General features: G+C 43.2%; 1 long non-coding RNA gene across 1 annotated transcript in view; it reads right to left on the bottom strand.

Annotated features, from left to right (window-relative positions):
- The window catches only part of LOC132239305 (uncharacterized), a 358,468-nt gene that overhangs the window by 110,932 nt on the left and 223,182 nt on the right, over positions 1-24,354 (bottom strand). The gene's annotated exons all lie outside the window — the stretch shown is intronic.

The raw sequence follows: 24,354 nt of genomic DNA, 5'->3' as shown, positions 1-24,354 counted from the left end.
TCAGTTTCGGTGGGGAAGACAACAGAGGAGTGAAGAAGGATGCATTTCCTTTTTTAAAAATATTTTTTAATTGATTTCAGAGAGGAAGGGAGAGGGAAAGAGAGAAACATCAATGATGAGAATCATTGATCAGCTGCCTCCTGCACGCCCCCAACAAGCATGTGCCCTGACCGGAATGGAACCCAGAACCTTTCAGTCCGCAGGCCGAGCTCTATCCACTGAGCCAAACCGGCTGGGGCAAGAAGGGTGCCTTTTCCATCTCACCCCTGAGTGTCAACTAGGGAAACCTTGTGGCCCTGACCATTGGGCTCGAGGCCCTGCTGGAAACTGGCGAGCCGCCTTGAGGGCACTCTGGGCTGGTCCTCTCAACACAAGGCCACTAGGGGCTCCCTGTGCTCGCTCTGTCTCAGACTCTGTACATGTCAGATAGGCGTAGGGGTCCGAGACAGGCTTGTGATCAGACACAACTGGGCTCCATTCCTGGTTCTACCTCTGACCTGCCGGATGCAGACCTTGTTGGCTTCTGGGCGCCTCATTCATTCCTTATACCTATTTTGCTTGTGCACCATGTACAAATCTCTGTGCCTAATGTCTTAGTGTCTTCAAATTTCTCTATCAGTTAGGTGAATGTGCTCAACATAATGTCTAGTGCATAGTAAGCCTCAAATAGTTGATTAATTGCTGTTTTTATATGAAATACAACAATTTTATGAAGTGATAGGATCCTATTTTAAAATGAGGAAAATGAGACCCAGACATTAAGGAACTTAACAGCACACGGCTGATACGCGATGGCAGTGGATTTGAGTACAGGAAGTCTAATAGCAGACCTGCAATTTTAATTCACAACTGCCTCCAAAATTATAGCTACATCAATATTATATGTAGACACCACTAAGGTTTAAATGTGTAGTACAGTTACAGACTAGGATGGCACATTATTACTGGATATAATGCTTACATATCTACTGAGATTTTGAGTACAAAAGGCATTGGAAAAGAACTTATTGTAGATTTGTGCAGGTTCTGGTTGTAACTGTCTCTGATGAGGAAATGAGAATAAATAACAAGCACATTTCTTTGACTGTAACTTTTTGCATTACTTTTAAAGGGTGACTGACAACAAAAATTGTTATTTATAATGTTAAAAGGGGAGATGTTGGGCCAATGAAAAGTAAGTCTATTTCTGTTGTGGTTACATGAGTAAATGGCTAATAGAAAACGAGCTTTTCCTTCTCATGTAGCATCCTTGGAGAAGTCATGTTTAGGAAAAGGTGAAGCCCCAACTTCCAATAGAAGCAAAGATGGAGAGAGGGAAGGGAAAGCTTTAGGTACCCTGAGTGCTAATCCTAGGGTGGGATTCTGTTTGTTCAAATAACCCTTGGAAACTTGCTCTATTCTACAGCTTCTCCTAGGAGCTCAGCCAAACCATGCAAACAATTGCATCTGCCTCCAGCCACATAAATTCTTTGGAGAGATAGACAGACCATGAGAGACTATTACCTGAGGTTGGGGACTAATGGAGGGTACATTACCTGCAAAATAAATAGGCCTTTGCACCTGAATATGGAGTTGGAACACCAATGGGATATGGATAAGCTATTTTCCAAGGCCACACCTTACCTCATAACCTTCCCCACTTACCTTAACAGCTATCTCAGGAAGCTTCTGGAAAAAGGGGGAGAAATTATCATGAATAAGAGTCATCAGGAAGTTTTTATTAGGTGAGATTTGAACATGGACTCAGTAAAGGGTATTGTATGGATAAATAGAATATGTGGAGGCAGAATTGAACACTATAGACCGCAGCGGTTCTCAACCTGTGGGTCGAGAACAATGAGAATACATCCTGCATATCAGATATTTACATGACGATTCATAACAGTAGCAACATTACAGTTATGAAGTAGCAACGAAAATAAGTTTATGGTTGGGGGTCACCACAACATGAAGAACTGTATTAAAGGGTCACGGCATTAAGAAGGTTGAGAACCACTGCATAGGAGAGATGGTAGTAGTGGCAAGGAAAAGTAAATGAGTCTCATGGCATACATTTGGGTTAGTATCTTATCTCTGCAACTTGTTAGTGCGTGTCCTTGTAAGTTATTAGCCCTTTCTAAACCTCTGTTTTGCCATCTTTAAAATGAGGAATGTAATCAATCATCCATTTATTTAATGATATATCATGTATCAAACACAAGGGATTCACTTCTAGGTATATAAAGATGGGACAGTGAGGCTCTAGACTTCAATGCAGTTTTCAGCTCAGAGCAGCATGCAGACAAAGAAGTGCAGTATAATAAAAGAAGATATGTATGGGACAGGTGTGGGGATGCAGACTATTTAAATCTGCCTGGGAGCTTCAGGTAGAGATAATCTTTGAGTGGAGGCTTTAATGATCTACCACCCATCCAGCTGTCCTTTATGTATGAAATAAGCACTTGTGATGTGTCAATTCTTGTTCTAGGCATTGAAGATAGAGTAGTGGACAAATTGCAAAGTTAAAAATTTCTGTCTTTATATTTATAGTTGATATTTTATATGTCTATATGGCTATTGAGGGAGACAGATAATAAATTAAAGTATAATATATAATATACTAGAGGCCCGGTGCACAAAAATTTGTGCACTCGGGGGGGAGGGGGAGTCCCTCAGCCCTGCCTGTGCCCTCTCGCAGTCTGGGACCCCTTGGGAGATAACGACCTGCTGGCTTAGGCCTGCTCCCGGGTGGCAGAGGGCAGGCCCAATCCCTAGGTGCAGCCCCTGGTCGGGCTCAGAGCAGGGCCGATTGGGGAGTTGGGGCACCGCCCCGTCATGCACAGAGCAGGGCGGATCGGGAGGTTGCGATGCCACCCTAAGTCACGCTCAGGGTAGGGCCAATTGGGGGTTTGGGGCACTGTCCCCTGTCACACTCAAGACAGGGTCAATGGGGAGGTTGCGGCGCCACCCCCTGTCACGCACAGAGCAGGGCCAATCAGGGGGTAGGGGCGCTGCCCCCATCACACACAGAGCAGGGCCCATCAGGGGGTTGGGGTGCTGCCCTCTATCACCCACAGAGCAGGGCCGATCAGGGGGTTGGGGCGCCGCCACTCTCACACTCAGGGCAGGGCCGATGGGGAGGTTATGGCTCTACCCCATCACACACAGAGCAGGGCCCTTTGGGGGGGGAGCTCCCCCCTATCAGGCACAGAGCAGGGCTGCTCAGGGGGTTGGGGCCCCGCCCCCTGTCACACACAGAGCTGCAGGGCGATCAGGGGGTTTGGGCGCTGCCCCTGTCACGCTGATCCCGGTGCTGGGAGGCATATTACCCTTTTACTATATAGGGTAGAGGCCTGGTGCATGGGTGGAGCCGGCTGGTTTGCCCTGAAGGGTGTCCTGGATCAGGGTGGGGGTCCCCACTGGGGTGCCTGGCCAGTCTGGTTGAGGGGCTGAGGGCTGTTTTCAGGCTGGGAGTGACTGAAGTTCCCAACCGCTCCTTTTTTTCTTTTTCTTTTTTATTCTGGGCCAGCTTTAGCTTGAGGCTTGGCTCCAGCTCTTAGGCCTCCAGCTGAAAGTAGGTTTCTGGCCTTTGCATACAATGTTGCGAATCTGCTGGCTGAAGTCCGGCGGTATTTGTCACAATGTTTCTTAAACTGCCGGCTCAGAGGCAGCTGCAGGCGGGGAACGTTGGTTTCCTCCGTCACTGAGGCAAGCAAGCCTCATGTTAGTTTCAAGCTGCCTGGCTGCCGGCCACCATCTTGGCTGACAGTTAATTTGCATATCTCACTGATTAGCCAATGAAAAGCGTAGCGGTCATACGCCAATTACCATGTTTCTCTTTTATTAGTGTAGATAGTATTCCCATACTGATAAGAACTGAAGAGAAAATAAGCACAGAAGGGGGCTATGAAAATTTGGGGCTGAGGGCTTATTGGCTTTTTAGTAGATAGCCAGGGGTAACCTTCCTGAGAAGTTCTGTGACTTAAAATTTTTTAAATACGTTTTTATTGATTTCAGAGAGAGGAAAAGAGAGGCAGAGAGAGAGAGAACAACATCCCTCACTCTGGCTATCTCCTGCAGGAACCCTACTGGAGATCAAGGCTGAAACCCAGGCATGTGATCTGATCTGGTACATGGGATGATGCTCAACCACTGAGCCACATGGCCAGGCAGAAGCTCTGTGATCTAATAGTAAAGAGAGATCCAGACCTGCTCATTCATGCTCCACATTTAGAGCTTACCAGGTGCTTTGCAAGAAGCTAGGACAGGCTTTAAATGCCTGGCAAAGTTTTTTTTTTTCTTTTCCTTCTTCTTCTTTCTTTTAATCCAACAGGCAATGGGAGATTTTTGAAGAATTTTTTAAAAATATATATCTTTACTGATTTCAGACAGGAAGGGAGAGAGAGAGAGAGAAACATCAATGATGAGAGAGGATCATTGATTAGCTGCCTCCTGCACGTCTCCTAATGGGGATCAAGCCCACAACCCAGGCATGTGCCCTTGGCTGGAATCGAGCCTGGGACCCTTCAGTCTATAGGCTGACACTCTATCCACTGAGCCAAGCCAGCTAGGGCTTTGAAGAATTTTGATGATAGATATGGCATGCTTAGATTTGTGTCTTAGAAAACTCACTCAGAAGTGATCTATATGTATAAAACCCTAAAATGCAAATAGACCAAATGGTGGAACAACCAAACAACCGAATAACTGAACAACTGGTTGTTATGATGTGCGCTGACCACCTGGGGGCATGTACAGGACATGACAGGCATCAGCCACAGTGGGATGGTGGAACAGGTGAGAAGGGGCGCCAGACCAAGATGGGGCACCATTTGCTGTCATCGGGGTGGGCCTCTGGTGGTTACTAAAAATTCTTTGCTCCCACGTGCCGTGGTCCCACCTGGCGCTCACACCCGCTGCTGGTGCCTGGTGCTGGCCCCGATCTCTCGGCACTGCCAGTGGGTGTGAGCGGTGGTTGCCGGCCCTGATCGCCCCTCAGGACTTCTCCACCTCTGCCTGCTCCTGAGGGGCGATCGGGGCAGCAGCCGCGGCTCATACCTGCTAATGGCGCTGACCCAATTGCTGTGCGCTGTCAGCATGTGGGAACAGCAGCAGCAGGAGCAGGGCTGCTGGCAGACAGGGGACAGGGGGCCACGGCAGGAGGGGCTGGATGGGGGTGTGGAGGATGGGCCGAGACCCACCCCTGTGCCTAGCCTCGCAGCCCACAGTTCCTTTCAAGGTGCACAAATTCGTGCACTGGGCCCCTAGTCTTGATAATAAAATGGAAGAGGCAAAATCAGAATAGCCATGCTGTCAGCTGAGGCTGCCTACTCCTCATATAATTTGAATGAAAATCCAAGTCTGTGGCTTGCGACAGTCTTAATGATACCTGTAAGTTCTTGCAATTTGCTCCTAGTATCTGTTCTTGGTAGCCCTTACCCTCTAGGCCAGTGGTCGGCAAACTGCGGCTCGCGAGCCACATTCAGCTCTTTGGCCCCTTGAGTGTGGCTCTTCCACAAAATACTTCTGCGCATGGGCCACAAAGTTTCAATCGCACTATACATGCGCGCCAGCACGTGGTATTTTGTGGAAGAGCCACACTCAAGGGGCCAAAGAGCCGCATGTGGCTCGCGAACCGCAGTTTGCCGACCACGGCTCTAGGCTATTTTCTTTTATGAAATAACACATTGAGTATAGAACTCAGCTTCTTCATCAGTTTCTGGAAAAACATCCATTCACGTTAATTTGTGTGTGTGTGTGTGTGTGTGTGTTAAAAATATTTCATTGAAGATTTAGGAGTCACTGGGGGTTAGGGCTTCAACTGAGAGGATGTAGGGCTTGGGAGCAACTGAGCCACTACTAATTGCATCCAAAATAATGCACCTGTAAGGAGTCCACCCTTTAAGCATCTTTCACAGGCCTTTTGGAATATTTTAAAGGCAAAAATTTTAAAACTGAGTTTTAATGCTTGTTAAAGCCTCTCCTGGCCCCCACGTGATCGGCCCAGCAGAGAGCTGACATTTCCTGTTTATATTCCACCTCTTATCTTTCCTCTTTTCTCTTCCTCCTCTTTCTGTGGAGCAGCCAATAAAAGCATCCACTTGCCTCTAGCAGATAATCCACTAAAATCTGCACCCCTCAGGTGTCCGTTTCTACCCCCAAGCAATTAATTATTAAAGAAATGTTCCAACAAAGACAACAGCTCTACCTTTCTAAGAGGATTTTTGGTGAATGAAGTCTTCTTATTTCTAGCATATATTTCCTCAAGAAAAATAATGGCAGCCTCTTGTATATTTTTCTACACAACCTCTGAAGGCAGAGTGGAGGGGGGTGGAAGTGGGGAGTGGGGAGTTGGGATCAAAAGGTAAAACACAGTACAGCTGTATTTTAGTTAAGGCAGTTGGACCATCTCCAAGTCATCGTCTGGTCTCAGTCTCCTACAGGATTGCCAGAAATCTTCTCTAAAGCTCCACTGGGGATAATGCCTATTGGATTTCTGGGTCTAGTTACATAGCAGCATCCTACCCAGCCCATCGGCTCGTCATGTATTGCCTCACTGCGTAGCACCGGGGTTCCGCAGTTACCCAGATGGCAGGCAGGATTCCTAACATAAGGCTTTGACCACATTTGTTTACCAGTAGAGTCAGGGTTGACTTCTGGACTCTCACTAAATGGCCCTTTGCCTACTCTAACACCAAGGTCTAGGCCAGTGGTTCTCAACCTTGGCTGCACATTAGAATCACCTGGGAATCTTTTTAAAATCCTGATTTCTGGATGAGGCCCAGAAATCAGGATTTTAAAGATTCCCAGGTGATTCTAATGTGCAGCCAAGGTTGAGAACTACTGGTCTAGGCCAGTGGTCGGCAAACTCATTAGTCAACAGAGCCAAATATCAACAGTACAATGATTGAAATTTCTTTTGAGAGCCAAAATTTTTAAACTTAAACTATATAGGTAGGTACATTGTTATTAACTTTATTAGGGCACTCCTAAGGCTTAGGAAGAGCCACATTCAAGGGGCCAAAGAGCCGCATGTGGCTCGCGAGGTCTAGGCCAATGAAGGAGGGAGGGTGCAGTTGTGGTACCTACCAAGCTCTTTTGCCTCTGGGGTAAGGAGAGCTTCACACTGTGATCTCTCTCCTGTTTCTAGACCTTAATTTCTGATGGACAGGATAGAGTTCTTTCCACAGGGACACTCTACCAAAAAAGTGCCCATCCTCAAAAGAACCAGAACAGACCGAGGCATTTTTCTTCTCAGCTCTGACCCTTAGCAATGCTGTGGGTGTGAAATCCATCTCTGAGGGCTGCTAGATTCCAAGGGCATGTATGTGAGATATGACTGATCTCTTGTTTAGGGCCTGACTTCCTAACTAGACAAACATTCAGTAGTCACGGTTCCTGTTTAAGGCCCAGGGCTTTTTCTGGGGTGCTCTCTGACCCAAAATAAGGGGACCACTTAGCCCTAGTCAGGGAACTTTGGTAGTTAGAACTCTGAACTGGGTGGCTGAGGGCTGCACCCTTCACACAGCTGGACTGGTGCCTTTACCTACAAACCTGAACAAAGTCTTTTCTGTCTTCCTTCCCTTGAATAACTTCTTTAACAGCAAGAAATGGAGAGGATACCTCAGATTTTCACAGCAAGTTCTCAGCTTCTCCTGTAATGCTTTGCTTTAAATTCCTCCTATAGCAACTTTCCCCAACAAGCCTGGATTTTTCCAAATGGCTTCGGACTGCAATGTGGACTGTTTTGTTGCAAAAGCCTCTTAGGTTTTTAACACAAATGCAAAGGTCATTTCCCCTTCCAGCTGTTACATGGTCAAAAATCTGATTTATTTACCACATTGCCAAGTATTGTTAAGCATTCAGCTGCTCAGTGTACCCCGGGGGATGCATTTGCAGTTGGCGATCACGTAAATTCCTAATTCTGGATCCTGCAAACTTTTAATTAGTTATTGTCTACATCCTGACAGCTACCCCTCTAATGTTTCAGGGGAGTGTGAAAATCCTCCTTTATGTATTACCTGCAAATGTTTATATTTCTTGTGGTACATGGTGTTCACTAGGGGTCGTAATAAGCAGTCCCAAGTTTGAATCTACAAGGGACCCTGTCTCAGTAGAAGAAGCGGGCATAATAGGAAGTTTTCATCAGCCCTGTAATGAGTTGCACTGTGTCCTTGAGAAAGATATGCTCCAGTTCTAATCCCGGGTACTTGTGAATGTGACTTGATTTGGATATAGGGTTTTTGCAGTTGTAACTGAGGATTTTTATATAAAATCATCCTGGATTTAAGGTGAGCACTAAGTCTAAGTACCAATGGCCTTATAAGAAAAGGAAAGGATGCAGAGAGACACACAGAGAAGCCATGAGAAGATGGAGGTGGAGATGGGAGCCAAGGAATGCCTGGGGCCTCTAGAAACTGAAAGAAGCAAGAAATAATTCATTCTTAGAGCCTTCAGAGGGACCATGGCCTTGATATTGTCTTTAGCCTCCAGAACATGAGAGAGTAAATTCCTGTTGTTTAAACCATTTGTGGTCCTTTGTCACAGAAGCCCTGGGAAACCAATATAAGTCCAAGTACTTTTATTTATTCCCTTGACAAACATTTATTAAGTAATACCATGTGCCAGGCAGGGAAACAAGACAGGCAGTCTTTGCTCTTATAGGGGCTACATTCTGATAGTGATGGTGGTGGGAAAGATAGAAAATAAACAAGTAAATAATAAATAAGCATAGGAATTTCAAATAGAGGTAAGGACATTGGGATCGGATGATGTGAGAGAGAATTGAGGTATGTGAGGACTTCTTTAGATGAAGTAGTCGGGAGGTTTCGGAGGAGAGGACATATGAACTGAAACCTGAAGAAAAAGAAAGAGCTAGTGATGTGAGGATAGATCAATGGGAGAGAGTTGCAGGCAAATGTTGCAGCTAGTACAAAGGCCCTCAGGTAGGAATGACCGTGTTATGTTCAAGAATGGCACTTACGGAGGAAGTGGTATAAGTTGAAACGAGCTCAGAGAATGGTAGGGTCAGATCCTGTGCAGCCTTGTAAACCACAGTGAAGAGTTTTGTTTTATTCTAGATGCGTGTAGAAGCACTTGGAAGGCTTTAAGGAGGAACATAGTCTGATGTGGATTTTGTTTTTAATCCTCACCCGAGGATATGTTTGTATTGGTTTTAGAGCGAGAGTAAGAAAGAGAGGAGAGAGAGAGAGAGAAGAGAGAGAGAGAGAGAGAGAGAGAGAGAGAGAGAGAGAGAGAGAGATTGGTTGCCTCCTGTACACACCCCGACTGGGGATTGAAGCCGCAACTCAGGCATGTGACCTGACCGGGAATCAAACCCACAATGCTTTGGTGCACAGACAACACTTTAACCATTGAGCAACACAGGCCAGGGCTGATTTGAATTTTTAAATGATATCTACTGCTGCCATGTTGGAGTTCATTGAAGGGGTATGGGGGATTTGTACGGTTTGTCAGTTTAGCTAAACCAGAATTATTTTTGCCAGTATTCCCTTCTCTGCATGGCTCAGGGTTGGCCAGCCTCACAAGAATTTTGCACGCTATTTGGAAGGCAGAAAGGAAGCAGTGTTCCATTGTTTTTGCTCTTGGAAGGTTGGAGCAGGATACAAGGCACCACTGCAGTGTCCCCACAGCCCTGTAATCTGCTGGCTCACTTTGCTGTTCTGGGGCCACATCCAGCCCACAGCTCTTTCAACTTCTGCCAGCTTTTCTCCTTTAGTGTTTCTAAATCCGGGGCCAACAGCGTACTTAGCTCCATGACTAAGGGCATCAGCTTCTCCTGTGCGGCACATGCTCTCATCAAAGTTGGAGGCTCAGAGGTGGTGAGTGACTGACATTGATTCTAACTCGTCCCCGTAAGTTCAAGCTGATCCTCACAGCTTCCAGTTGATCCTTGCATCTCCCTCTTCATACTCATCATCCATTCCAGTGCCAGCCCCAGGATCTGGCTCCAGACACATACACTGTCTCATCAACTCCCAAACTTGTGTAAGGCCAAAGCTCTATAATAAATTCATACACATCTGAATGTACTTATATATTTATTCTATAGCTATATAAAATATTTATATAGCAATATTTATATAAATGTTTATGTATTTTAATATAAGTATATTATGTATAAGTATGTGATATGTTATAGATTTTATAAACCTAAATATATCTTATATTTGAAATATTTAATATTTTATATATTTAAATATTTATTACATATGAAGTGTGTCTACTTTATGTATTATATATTTGTCATTTATGCATGTGTATGTATATCTACATCTATACCTATATCTAATCATCTATATTTATCTCCATTCTTTTGGTTCTGCTTCTCTGAGTGAACACTACTGAAGCAGTGGGCAAAAGTGAAAGCAGGCACACATGTTACAAATCATTAAGTCTGGAACCAGAGATCCAGAGATGTCACGAAAATGGACAGAAGTGTATTGAAGCAGGAATTTTGGGGGAACATAGGCAGGCTTAGGGTTTTTTAGAATTGGGGTCCATGGAAAAGCTCGGGGCTGCAGACCGGGAAAAGGTACATTTCCATAACACAAGGAAGCCAGGTGCAGTTACATCTCCATAAGACAAGGAGGCAGCAACAGGTATATTTCCATAAGACAAGGGAACTGGAAGCAGCCAAGAAAGGTCTATATTTACAAAATAAAGAGAAGGAAGCCCTTCATTCAGAAGGAGAAGAAGAAAGCCCAAGGGAATAGGAAAACAATAGGGAAGGAGTGGGGAGAACCTCACAGGTCCCATGTGAGGTTCAACCTTTGAGCCCAGGAGTTACTATAGTAACCAACTCGAAGGGGAATAGTGACCAATCAGAGGGGATATCAAGGCACTAGGACCTGCAGCCTTTATAAGCTGTGGGGACCAGGCCTTCAATGGGACTCTTCCCCCTCCCTCCATGGGAGTCAGTTCAGTGGGACCCTTTTCCTCCTCCCTATGTGGGAGTCAGTTCTGTGGGACCCTTTTCCTCCTCCCTATGTGGGAGTCAGTTCTGTGGGACTCTTCCCTCTCCCCACGTGGACGTCTGTACTTGTTCTTCAATAAATCTCCACCTTTGCTATACCACTTTCTGTCTGTGGATTCATTCTTCGATTCCGGCGGACAAAGAATCCAGGTTCCAGTCCAAAAATTCGGTATCAGTATCAACTTAAATGATTTGGAGGTTGTGTTAGTCAGGGCTCCCCAGAGGAACAGAACCGATAGGAAGTAGATATGTAGAGGAAAAGAAGAGATTTATTGTAAGGAATTGGCTCACGTGATAATGGAGGCTGAGAAATCCCGAGATCTGCAGTTGGAAGCTGGAGACTTGGGAGAGCCAATGGTAGAGTTCCAGTCTGAAGGCCGGCCGGCTTGAGACCCAAGAGTTGCTGATGTTCAGGTTTGAGTCTGAAGGCTGGGAAAGACTCATGTCTCAGCTCAAAGAGTCAGGCAGAAGGAGTTCCCTTTGACTAACTTGGGAGAGTTAGCTTTTTTGTTTTATTCAGGCCCACTGATGAGGCCCACCCTCATTAGGGAGAACAATTTCCTTTACTCAGCATACTGATTCAAATGTTAATCTCACCCACAAACACCCTCACAAACACATGCAGAATGATGGGGGACCAAATGTCTGGGCACCAGGCAGTTGACACATAAAATTAACTACCACAAGTAGAATTTACAAAATATATATTGGATGCAGGTCTGACTTTGTGTGCATTTGCACCAGGTCTCATACTTACAAGGACTCCACAGGTGGTTTAATGCTCTGCTGTTGCTACCTTGAAATTCTCAATAATTTTTAAACAAGGGGCCCTGCATTTGCATTTTCACCGGGCCCCACAAATCATAGCTGGTCTGCTTGGATGTGAGGAGTGAGGGAAAAAGAGGTTTAAGAATTACACTTAGGTTTTTGGCTTAAGCATCTAGGTGGATGGCAGTTCATTTGAGGAGGTGCAATTTGGGAGAGAAATAAATAATTTTGATTTGAACATGTTAACTTAGAGCTGCTGCCTTTTGTCTTTAAAAAAATTATATTGATTGATTTTTTTAAAATATATTTTATTGATTTTTTACAGAGAGGAAGGGAGAGAGATAGAGAGTTAGAAACATCGATGAGAGAGAAACATCGATCAGCTGCCTCCTGCACATCTCCTACTGGAGATGTGCCCGCAACCCAGGTACATGCCCTTGACTGGAATCGAACCTGGGACCCCTCAGTCCGCAGGCCGACGCTCTATCCACTGAGCCAAACCGGTTTTGGCTATTGATTGATTTTTGAGAGAGAGAAGGGCGGGGGGAGAGAGAGGAAAAAACTACACATCAATTTGTTGTTCCACTTATTTATACATTCATTGGTTGATTCTTACATATCTGACTGGGGATCAAACCTGCTACCTTGGTGTATCAGAATGACGTTCTAACCAACTGAGCTACCCAGTCAGGGCTAGAGCTACTTCTTGAACATTGTGCTAAGATATTTGTTGATTACCTCCTAGCATTCATTTCCCTCTTTCTGAGTCCTAGTTAGATCCTGTTTCTCAATCTTGTGGTTAGAGTTTGATCAGCTCTAGTTCCAACCATGTCCTGGTATGGCAGGCTCTGCCCTATAGGGGCAAAGTAATCAACTAAGCTAAGTAGATTGGTGTTCTTATTGGTAATTCCCTTTAACACTAGATTAAAGAATATGGAGAATAAATCCTCTTTGATTAGAGGCAAAGGCTGCAGAAGTAGAGCCTAAATGTTTATCAATCCCAGGATGTGTATATTTGTGGGAGAATTTGCTCATTTCCCCCCGATATCTGTCCTTCACATTATATTCTATTTAATAAACTATAAACTGTTATGTCCTTAAAGGAAGGGGCATGCCATTCATCCTCCTTCCCTCCTTCCAGCCATCTGACATGTTAATGCATCGACAGAAATCCCATTTGACATGTTAATGCAGCAGAAAAGAATCCTGGTCCTTGGACATGATGGAGCCACGCCAGTTGGGGACTGCCAACCCCTGGTCTTTTACAGGAAAGCTAAATACTATCTTATTTAAGATCAGGCTATTGTTGACTGCTATTTTGGATTTCTGGGACATGCAACCAATCCTAAATAATACAACATCCATACAATTAACTCCTCTTCTCTCAAGGCACCTAAATATCTGCTTGGTACAAACAAGAGTCTAATTAGAACAATTTCTTTCTTACTCAGGCTTGTGTCATTCAGTCTGCATACACACCAGTGACCCTCTTTCCAACCCACATTTTGCTTTTCTTTTAAGTCCTAAAAGAAATATAGACACTTTACTAGGATCCATTATTAAAAGCACCACTGCTCTCTCTAGGGAAGCAACCATTTATCCACATTTTCATGGCACCAGCTCACATTTCACAAACCCTAGTTTAAAATTAACTCAAATCATTAAACAACACAGAAAAAATTCTTTTTAAATCACACAATAAAAGCTGCCTTCTGAGGGACTGAAAAAAAGCGAGTTTACATGTAATCTCAGATAAGGTGACCAAATATCCCAAATTGGCTAAGACAGCCCCAACTCCCAATCGCAGGCTGCTCTGGTTTCTGTCTCAGCACACGGCCTGTGGTTCGAGCCAGCTGTCATCCAACTGTCACTCCTGCGCCTGCTCAGGAGTAAAGTCACTGAAAATGGGGAGAAACTACCCAAAAGTGTAAATGGCCCAAAAAACCTAACTGAACTGTGGTTACAATTTTAGTTACATTTTGGTTCTTTGTTTGACCATGTTTGGAAGCATTTGTTGACAAGTATTATTTAGTTTGGTGTCTCCCACACTGTGCATGGTATAATCCATTTCTAGGGTAGGACCGGTATTTTAAAAAAGTGGCAATTGCTAGAAAGTGCCAGAATGCATTGAACATACTAAGGATGAGGACTTTCCAGAAATTTCTGTTTGTGAGTCTTTGGTGCAAAATGATCAAAACAAGTTTAGAAACCACTATATCATTTATGAATTCACTCACCCATTGTCTTTTTAAAATAATACACTAATATTAAAAAATTTTAAACCTTTCATTCAATGTAAATTTGACGTGTGTAACATTAACATTAACATTGTGAGTTCATTGCCTCCCTTGGTAGGTTTTCCCTTCAAGCCCGTTCTCATCCAAGCTTCCCAAGGCTGTCCCAGTGACTTTGCAGGTGCCCAGGACTGTTGGATGGGAGGTTGTCAACGGGGATTGGACAGTGGATAGTTTACCTTTGAAGTTCACTGGACAAGTGGCATTTAAAGACTAAATTGAAGTTAGCCAATTGGACAAGAAGACTAGGGCATTCCAGATAGAAGGAGCAGTGTATGGGTTCACGATACCTTACGTGTAATTCTGAAATCCAAAACGTTCTAAAAGCTGAACGCTGTTTCTTAACCCATTAGGCAGGAAAACCTGACTCAATCGGAACTCATTAGTGGGCTGCATTTGACAAGGACTCTTCAAGAAACATAGCTTCAAGAATTGGGATCATCTGAAGAGATTTCATAGAGACCCCTTCAAAGGTGTAGGTGGAGAGCTGGCACAAGGTGTAGGAATGTGGAAGTGGGGTAGCACTGTGGTAGCATGACCCTGGTACCCGTAAGAGCAGAGCTGTTATGGCCCCTAGAGGCAAGGAGACAAGAGGAGGAGGTGGTTCTTGCAAGCCAGAAAGAAAGAGCCATGGGAAGAAGACTGCCTAAAAAGCAACTGCTCAGCCCTAGCCAGTTTGGCTCAGTAGATAAGAGTGTTGGCCTGAGGACTGAAGGGTCCCAGGTTTGATTCCAGGTTGATTCCTGGTCCAGGCTCGTGCAGCAGGCAACCAATCTCACATTGATATTTCTCTCTGTCTTTCCCTCTCTCTTCCACACTCTCTAAAAATCAATGGGAAAATATCCTCGGGTGAGGATTAAAAAAAAAAAAAAAAGCAACTGCCCACAGATGATGGTCCTCCAGAAGGAGGAGGTCAGTTTCCCGAGCACAGCACAGGTGGGAGTGGTTGAGTAATAGACCTGGAGGGGCCAATGGAAGTGGCTCAGGGGCAAAATCAGACCTGGACTAACTGAGGCTACTTGCAACGTCATCATAGTTAATGTGAATATTCTAGGTTTGCTGCAAAAATATGTATGTGTTTGAAGATGAATTGATGCCTGAGACACTCCAGAGGATTGTGTAATATACATATAAGCATGGGGTTACTTGATGAAAATCTAAAAAGTTATGAATTCTGAAACACCTCTGGCTTATGGGATTTCTGCTGTGAGAACACAGGCCTGCATATAATAAACTGGAGACATTTTCCATATGGCTTGAAGATCTGTTCATGTGTGGAATTGGGTAGGGGTTGGAAGGCAGGGAAGGAGGCTAGAAAGGTGGACTGAGGCCATGGCAAAAAGAGACTTTCATGTCCAGCCAAGAAAAGGCTTTCATGCCAGGCTGTGAATGGTGGGGATCTATAGTTGAGACTTTGCAAGAGGACACGAATGGAACTTGGGGAAGTAGGGGAAACATGCCGGGGGCAAGGAGAGGACACTGAGAACTGTTTCTGAGGTCACCTTCACCTATGCTTCATAAGTCGCATAATAAGGCGTTTGCCAGCATTGGAGATATATTTTATTGTCAGTCAACCAAGAGAGGTGCCATTCTCTCGCTTTTTTGAATCATAGAGGGTCACAGGTGTCAAGGGGAAACAACAGTTAACAAGAAGTCAGTGATAGAACCTGGACTGGTTTTCTAACTCTGCACCATGTTGTTTTTATCATGGCGCCTGCCAGCCAATCTGTCTGAAATGTGGGGATGGTCCACATCATGTGCAATTGAGTTTTTAAAAGAAACATATAGCTGAGACCGGTTTGGCTCAGTGGATAGAGCGTCGGCTTGCGGACTGAAAGGTCCCAGGTTCGATTCCGGTCAAGGGCATGTACCTGGGTTGCGGGCACATCCCCAGTAGGGAGTGTGCAGGAGGCAGCTAATCGATGTTTCTCTCTCATCGATGTTTCTAACTCTCTATCTCTCTCTCCCTTCCTCTCTGTAAAAAATCAATAAAATATATTAAAAAAAAAAAGAAACATATAATTTCAAAAGATCAATGAATTAGCTATTGACTTATAAGTCTTTGGGAGGTATTATTTTTTTATCCTTAAGTTTTAATGAAAATAAAACCTCAAAATCTATAGCATTGGCAAAATAAAAGTCTAGTAAAGTTAACACAGTAATTTATGCATAATTATGGAAGAACTGGCACATAAATTGGTTATGTGACATATCTCCTGAGTCAGTTTGTCAAAATTCTACACATCTTGTTTATAATTGATTATTTCTCAGTCTTTCTCCAATTGTTTAATGGTTTCCATATGCTTCCTTGTGCTTTAACTCATGTGCATTTGGTGAGTCTTACCTACCACAAAAAAGTGGAATTCTATAAAGTAAAAATTTATCTCCTTTTCACCACAGCCCCTCTCTCTCCAGCACATTCTCCAGAGGTAACCACTCCTAAAAAGTTTGTATGTATTCCTGACCGGTTGGCTCAGTGGATTGAGCGTTGGCCTGCAGACTGAAGGGTCCCAGGTTCGATTCCGGTCAAGGGCATGTACCTTGGTTGCGGGCATATCCCCAGTAGGGGGTGTGCAGGAGGCAGCTGATTGATGTTTCTCTCTCATCGATGTTTCTAACTCTCTATCCCTCTCCCTTCCTCTCTGTAAAAAATCAATAAAAAAAAATATTTTAAATAAATAAAAAATAAATAAAAAAAGTTTGTATGTATCCTCTCAGACTTTTTCAATTTCTATTCAAACATGCCTGTATATTATAGACATAGGAAAACAAATGTTTCTTATGTTGTTTTCCTATAAAAATGGTATAATACTATGAAAGTATCATGTAACTTGTCTTTTTCACTTAACATTACATATATCTTTCCATGTAAATACTAGAGGCCCAGTGCATGAAATTCGTGCATGGGGGGGTTGGTTCCCTCAGCCCAGCCTGCACCCTCTCCAATCCAGGACATCCCTCTCACAATCCGGGACCACTGGCTCCTAACTGCTCACCTGCCTGCCTGCCTGGTTTCCCCTAACTGCCCCCCCTCACTGGCCTGATCACCCCTCACTGCCTCTGTGTGCCGGCCTGATTGGCCCTAACTGCCACTCCTGCCAGCCTACTCGCCCATAACTGCCCCCCTCTTCCAGCCTGGTCACCTCCAACTGCCCCCCTGCCAGCCTAGTTGCCCCTCATTGCCCCCCCCGCCAGCCTAATTGGCCCCAATTGCCCCCCCCCCCTTGTTGGCATGGTTACTCCTAATGGCCCCCTGCTGGCCTGGTCGCCCCATGCAGCCTGCAGTTCAGTCCTTTACCTCACTCACCCCCCTGTGGGCCTGGTCGTAGGCAGCCATCTTGTGAGGGCATGAGGGTCAATTTGCATATTACCTCTTTATTATATAGTATGTATAGATTGATCTTGTTCTTTTTAGTGATTGCTTTGTATTCTAGTGTACAGATGTTCTTCAATCATTCTCCTACTGATGGGTAAATCAGTTACTTTTTAAAAAATTTTTTTATTGATTTCAGAGAGGAAGGGAGAGAGAGATAGAAACATCAATGATGAGAATCATTGATCTGCTGCCTCCTGCATGCGCCCTAGTGGGGATCAAGCCCAAAACCCAGGCATGTTCCCTGACCGAGAATTGAATGTGACCTCTTGGTTCATAGGTCGATGCTCAACCACTGAGCCACGCCAGCCCGACTAAATTGGTTACTTTTAAGTTTTTAATATGACAAATAATATTTCAGGTTAACATCCCTGTACTACTTCTTGGTCATACATAAAGGACCTCACTCACTAAGGTCTTTGGCCAATGTATATATTTTGTAGGAACTGATCCTTTTTTTTCTCTTATGGGCCCAGCACGCTTCCGCTGCGCAACTCTGCTTCTGCCCTTTTTTTTCTCTTAAACCAAAGATAAGTCATCCATATTAACCTATAAACGCAACAAGAAAAAGCATTTTATTGATCTTTATGCAAATTATACAAGTGACCAAAGGAGTTCTAATCTGGTAGAAACCATTCAGATCTTGCTATTTTCTCCTTTAGCTCACCGGCTCAGCTTCTTAAGCAAGGTCATTCTGGAGATTACTCTTAAAATCCTGCTTTGGTGTTTATGTCATCATCTCTTTTATCCTAAGAACATCTAGGAGCAGTGGTTCTCAACCTTCTGGCCCTTTAAATACAGTTCCTCATGTTGTGACCCAACCATAAAATTATTTTTGTTGCTACTTCATAACTGTAATGTTGCTACTGTTATGAATCATAATGTAAATATCTGATATGCAGGATGGTCTTAGGCGACCCCTGTGAAAGGGTCGTTCGACTGCCAAAGGGGTCGCGACCCACATATTGAGAACCGCTGATCTAGGAGGCAGAGATTCTCCGGGTCAAAGATGTGGAAGTTGCTAGAAGTTAAAAGTGGTGTTTGCACACTAGACAAGTGACATGCTAAAGGGCTGTGACATCCAGGACATTTTCTAATTCTTTCCTTCCACCTCCACCTCAAATAATGGCCTCCTCTGAGAGGAGCAGAGTGTGGTGGGTAGGAGCATGGGCTCTGCTGCCATATGCCCCAGGCTTTGCTGCTTGTTAGCTGTGGGCCTTGAGCACATGACGCAACCTCCCTGTGCCTCACCTTCTTCATCTGTGGAAATGAGGGAGATGATGATGACATCACCTACTCTCTAGGATTATGAAAAATCATATATTATGAAAAATCAAATATTAATATTTATAAAGCATTTGTAGGGTCTGACACATAATACACTCTATGCAGTTGTTTGTTAAATTAACTAATGCAATGTTATTGGCACTGTGGTTGTTCTTAGTCTCCTGAAGAGGCAGCTGTTCATGAAACTTTTCCAAAGCTGAAATTGCCCAAAATATTGAGTGAAAAATTTCCCTTCTCTTCCTCAGCAGCCCCTTCACTGTAGAGATTTCTGTATTCAGTGCTCACAGAAGCCCAATATTTCAATGGTCTCTTCTGGATGTCTAAACTTCTAATAAGAAATGATATTTTATTTAGATGAAAAAAGAAATGGACAAATATTGGGTGTCTGCTTTCTAGGTAGTTGTTAGCATATTCTCTGTGTTAAACAACATATCCTCACAAGGCGAGGAGATTTTCAAAACACATCATAAAATAAATTGAGTCACATTTCAGAAACATCAGCACAGTGAAAATTGTCTAAGTTTTCCAGAAATTTGTGACTTTCTGAGCACAAGAAAATGATATGAAGTTCATTGACATTATATATTTATGCCTCACATTTTCTAAGTATGAGATGTATTATTAGAAATAAAGCCAATTTTTATTTATACAAGAGCTGATTAGCGCAGCTGAGATTTTATAGGTCTATTGTGACTGTTTCTTCCCATCATACCCCTGAAATTTTTTATTTTTTAAAATATATTTTATTGAATTTTTACAGAGAGGAAGCGAGAGGGATAGAGAGTTAGAAACATCGATGAGAGAGAAACATCGATCAGCTGCCTCCTGCACACCCCCTACTGGGGATGTGCCCGCAACCAAGGTACATGCTCTTGATCGGAATCAAACCCGGGACCCTTCAGTCCACAGGCTGACGCTCTATCCACTGAGCCAAACCGGTTAGGGCCCCCTGCAATTTTTTGCCTTTTGATCAATTGCAAAGCCTGAGTAGTCAGGTATGAAATTGGTTTCTCGTGATATAGTTAGATTTCCAAGGCAAACTATATAGTTCCTTACTTTCTCTTTAGTAGGAAGATGCAGGACTAAAGGGTCCTTCCTCTGGGGCCTCTGTATTCTCTGGAGTAGCCTGACTACAAGCTTTGGGTTGAACACTTTGGCCAAGTAGCTTCATGTTCTTGTCTGCTGTATCATAATTTAACTTCACAACTATACTTCCTCAGATTATCACTAATAGAATTTGGGGGCTAGATACCAGCTTTCACCCCAGCTTCAGCAGAGAATTATACTTGTAGGACTTGGCGGGGGGGGGGGATTTCTGATGCTGAAAGAGGTAAAAAAAAAATAGCATGCTATGAGTAGCCACTGAAGTACGGATGGAGAGTTGGTTTTCAAACTTTCTGACGTAGGTTACTCATGTTTACTAGGCATGGCTGTAGCGAATACAACTACAGCAATTTATAATCTGGTACTTTATGTGTTCGTTTGCCTCTTTTACACTTCACTTTGCTGCAGAAAGTTAAACAGTCATCATCGGATTCTTCTTCCAGGGCAGGAAGCAGGAAAAGATGGGGCTCTCCTTTCTTTTCTTTCTCCGTGGCCTGCATAGGACCGTGTTTAACTCTGTAATAATTTCTTTTCAGGCTCCAGTTGCTTAGGAAACTACATTCTTTGCTCTCTAACTTGACCTAGTTTCCCGATGAATCGTCTTTTCATTTCTTCACTAAGTCCTAAAGGTTTTCACATACTGCAATTTTCTCTTTCAAACAGCTCTAGGCATAACTGCTTACAAAATCATAGGCAATCATAAAACTTCAGATTTGGGACCATTGAATCCAATCCCCTCATTTTACATTAAAAGGTTGAGTCTCCAAGAGGGTAAATAACTTGGTCACTGCCATCCAGCTAATTTGCAAACTTGGTAGAATTTTCCCAAGTAATTTTTTACTTGGGTAGAATTACAACTGAAACCATTTTAAAGGGCACATACTTCTCCATCTTGAGTCTTTTGAACGATCATATGAATATAATTACCAAAATCAAATTTATAAAATCATGACCCCTAATGCTAAAAAACAAAAACACTGTGATGTGAGAAATAATTGAATGAGGTTTGGGATTAACATGCTTTTTAATAGGCCATTTGTTACTACTCTGGTCTCAAAAGTAGTCCTTCATTGAGGGTGGCTAGATCAGCCTATAGTGATTGCTTTGTTTTATCTTATGATCTTTATTTTCACAGGGGAGGAAGTTGAGGGAAAATGGACCAACACAAATAGAGAGAAATAATGTCAACATGGGAATCAGATTAGGCTTAATAATCTACTGTCATTACTATTAATATAATATCATACATTGTGCTCACAAGGCCATAACCCTAGTTTGGCAATGTAAACACCAGACAAGAAATTATACATTATCTTTGTGTTCAGAACATACCTCTAGCTAGAGTCTAAGATGAAAAGTATGTGTCTTCCCCTTGCTCTTTCTATTGCCCATTCATTACACTTAGTGAGTTCGCCTGTATGGCCACAAGTAACCCATAGAGTCTTTGAAGAACCATTCTCCTGACTGCACTAAGCCTCTCTGCACAAGACAGTGTGTCCCACAGCAGGCCCATCGCTGACATTTGTGAGCCTGAGGCAAACGTGCAATTATGTCTCTAATACCCACCCCCGCAATGAACCACCCACTTTTCTCTCCATACTGACCTCAAAGAACTTGTGTATAAGTGTGTAGAGTCCACCTTACATATCTAAGCCCTGTCCGTAACTCCAAACACAAATTCTGCAGAGTCTCCTTTGGACCATACCTTGGACAATATAGTCTGCCCTTAAGAGGACAGGAAAAGTAGAAGCCCAAGCAGGATTAGGGCTTTATGATCAGGGAGTTTTGATTTCCTGGGTAGGGAGAGCTTGGCCTAGAAGAGGGAGAAAAGTTCTAGGTGAGCAAATCCTGACAGACCGGTCGGTCACTCTCTGGAGAGAGGAGGGCCCAAGGAGGTCCAGAATAGGGGCCTCTAAAGCATAGGACCCAGGAAAGAAGTCCTGGTTGATTGGATCAAGGGCAGTACTGCCGACAAGAAAACTCTGGGACAGAGCACTCCTATGGGCATTGTCTCTTGGGTTGGACCTGTACAAGGAATGGAAGCAAAGATGTTTGATGGCCAGAAGGAAGCCACCTTAAGCAAGTTATATATTTTTTAACAGGGAAAATTCCAGAGATGTTGCAAAAGAGCATCTAAAAGAATAAGACTGTTCAGAAGTATGTCATGTCAGAACTGGAAGGAATCTTCAAGATCATCTAACAAAGATAGAATGAGACCACAGAGACAAGCAACGTGTCCAAGTCGGACTGCAAGTTAGCAATGGAGCTCAGACAAAAGCTTTGAATTTGGGCTTCCAGGTTCTCAGCACTTTTTGTTTTGTTTTGTTTTGTTTTGTTTTGTTTTGCATGACCTGGTGCCAAATCCCTTTGAAGCATAACTGAGGCAACATGAAAGAATGATGGCCACAGGATAGATCTTATACTGAAAGTATACCTTTTTAATGATGTGACAGAGCAGAATACCAACAGTTTCTACAGAAAATCAAAGACTGGTCAGCAAATTGTATGGTGTGTGTGTGTGTGTGTGTGTGTGTGTGTGTGTGTGTGTGTGATGGGAGGATCAGATTAGGGAAGAGAAGGGAAGCACTATAATGTAGGGATAGATATCTTGATGGGGATGCTAAGCATCAGAGAAGCTTTCTGTTTTCTATGAGTTTGTTACGGGTATTGGGCCATCACTTGTGAGTGCTGGTGCAATGAGAAAAGGTAGAAATGAAGAAGGAAGCTTAGGGACTCTGAATTACCCCCTCACTCCCATTTACCCTCACTTTGGGACTAAATATCAACTCCATCCATACCCTCCCACACTGTCAGTAATGTTTGTTTTAAAAAGAAAGGGCAGGAAATAGAATGTATTAAAGTGGTAAGTATGGTCTAAGCATTGATTGATGGTTTTAAAAGAAATTAATATTGTGGCCCATGAAAAAGAGAATTAGACTGGAGTATAGAATTTGTATTCCAGTGCTGGCCTTGCAGCAAGCTATTTAACCTCTGTAGTTCTGTTTTCCCAAAGGTAAACTGTAAATATGAAAGCTAGTTATTAATATTGATGATAGCAAAAAAATATGAGGGGGAAAAAACCCAATGTCAACAACAGGGAAATAAAGAATGAAATATTTATATGCTACAATATTGTCAATATTAAAAATTACAACTTTGAAAATTTTTAGCAATATACTAAAAAATCACAACATAATGTTAAGCAAAAAGCATGATTCAGAAACTATATATAGTGCTATGCTAATTTTATAAGATATAGTATAATAAAATACTTGAAACAAATAATCAAAATGCTAATTTTATTACCTCTCAGTGGTAATTAGAGATGGTTTTAATTTTTTTCTTTATATAGTATTTTCACTGTTTTCTAAAGTATGTTTAATAAACATACACTAATTTTACCATCAGGAAAGATGTTATTTTTAATAGAAACAATGTGCTCCAGCCTAATTCATAAGGATGTGTGAAGATAATGAAATAATATGTTTAAAAACTGAATTCTGACCAACATGTGCTAAATAACCCAATTATTATTTATGTTAAAGGAAAATGTTGATCTGCACCTCCATGTACAGCTTCTTCTTAACAGTGGATGGATGTGCCTGGGAGTCACCATCCCGGCCCCCAGTGGAGCACAGCACACGTGCCACGGCCGCTTTAGACCTATTTCTGTGTTCGGGTGCTGATGTCCAAGAAACAGTCCTATCGACTTTGCTCATTGTGCAGCACCTTCATTTAGTCATCAGAACCAATGGCCGGTTCTGAAGTCTTTGAGCCTGATGTGGGGCCTCAGGGAAGGGTAGGAAGTGTGCAAACACACTTTTCTGTGGCTTCAATTTCAGCTCCTCTTCTCAACTGGCAGTGACTACTACCTGATGCTATTTTCCTTGGAAGCTGCTGATAGGAGGGTTAAGATTCATGGAAAATAAAAACAGGCAGCAAGTAGGGCAGGAGGTGGGCTGGGTCCAGAATTAGCTTGGCATCCTGGTAAGGTAAGGTAAGGAAAGGTAAGGTAAGGTAAGGAAAAGGAAGGGAAGGCAAGGCAAGGCAAGGCAAGGCAAGGCAAGGCAAGGCAAGGCAGGGTAGGTGACTACAACTAGTTAAGGATGACTGTGTCAGGTACTTGATATTGATGATCTCAGTCTTTTGATATGAGGTGAGTCATGTTCTTTCTTCCTCCTTCTACTTTTTATTTTTCTTTTAAACTGGAGAAACAGATGCTCAGAGAGGCAAACACACACACACACACACACACACACACACACACACACACACAAACAAAACCAAAACAAACCAACAAAACCCAAACAAAATCACACCAAAAACAAAAGCCAAAGAGGCTTGTCCAAGATCACACAGCTAATAAATGCTAGAGCTGGAGTTTGAATTCACATTTATTGGCTCTGAAATTTGTGCTTTCTACAATAGTCCAATGAGGATACCAGATTCACTCAAGGGGAATTTTGGGAGCACAAATTCCTAAATGCTATGCCCTAGATATTTTGATTTAGTAGGTTAAGAATGGAAGCAAGAAGTCTGCATTTTAAAAGCCT

The sequence above is a fragment of the Myotis daubentonii genome, chromosome 1, assembly GCF_963259705.1.
Source record: "Myotis daubentonii chromosome 1, mMyoDau2.1, whole genome shotgun sequence".
NCBI classification, from domain to species: Eukaryota; Metazoa; Chordata; class Mammalia; order Chiroptera; family Vespertilionidae; genus Myotis; species Myotis daubentonii.
This window is presented reverse-complemented; position numbering and strand designations above follow the sequence as displayed.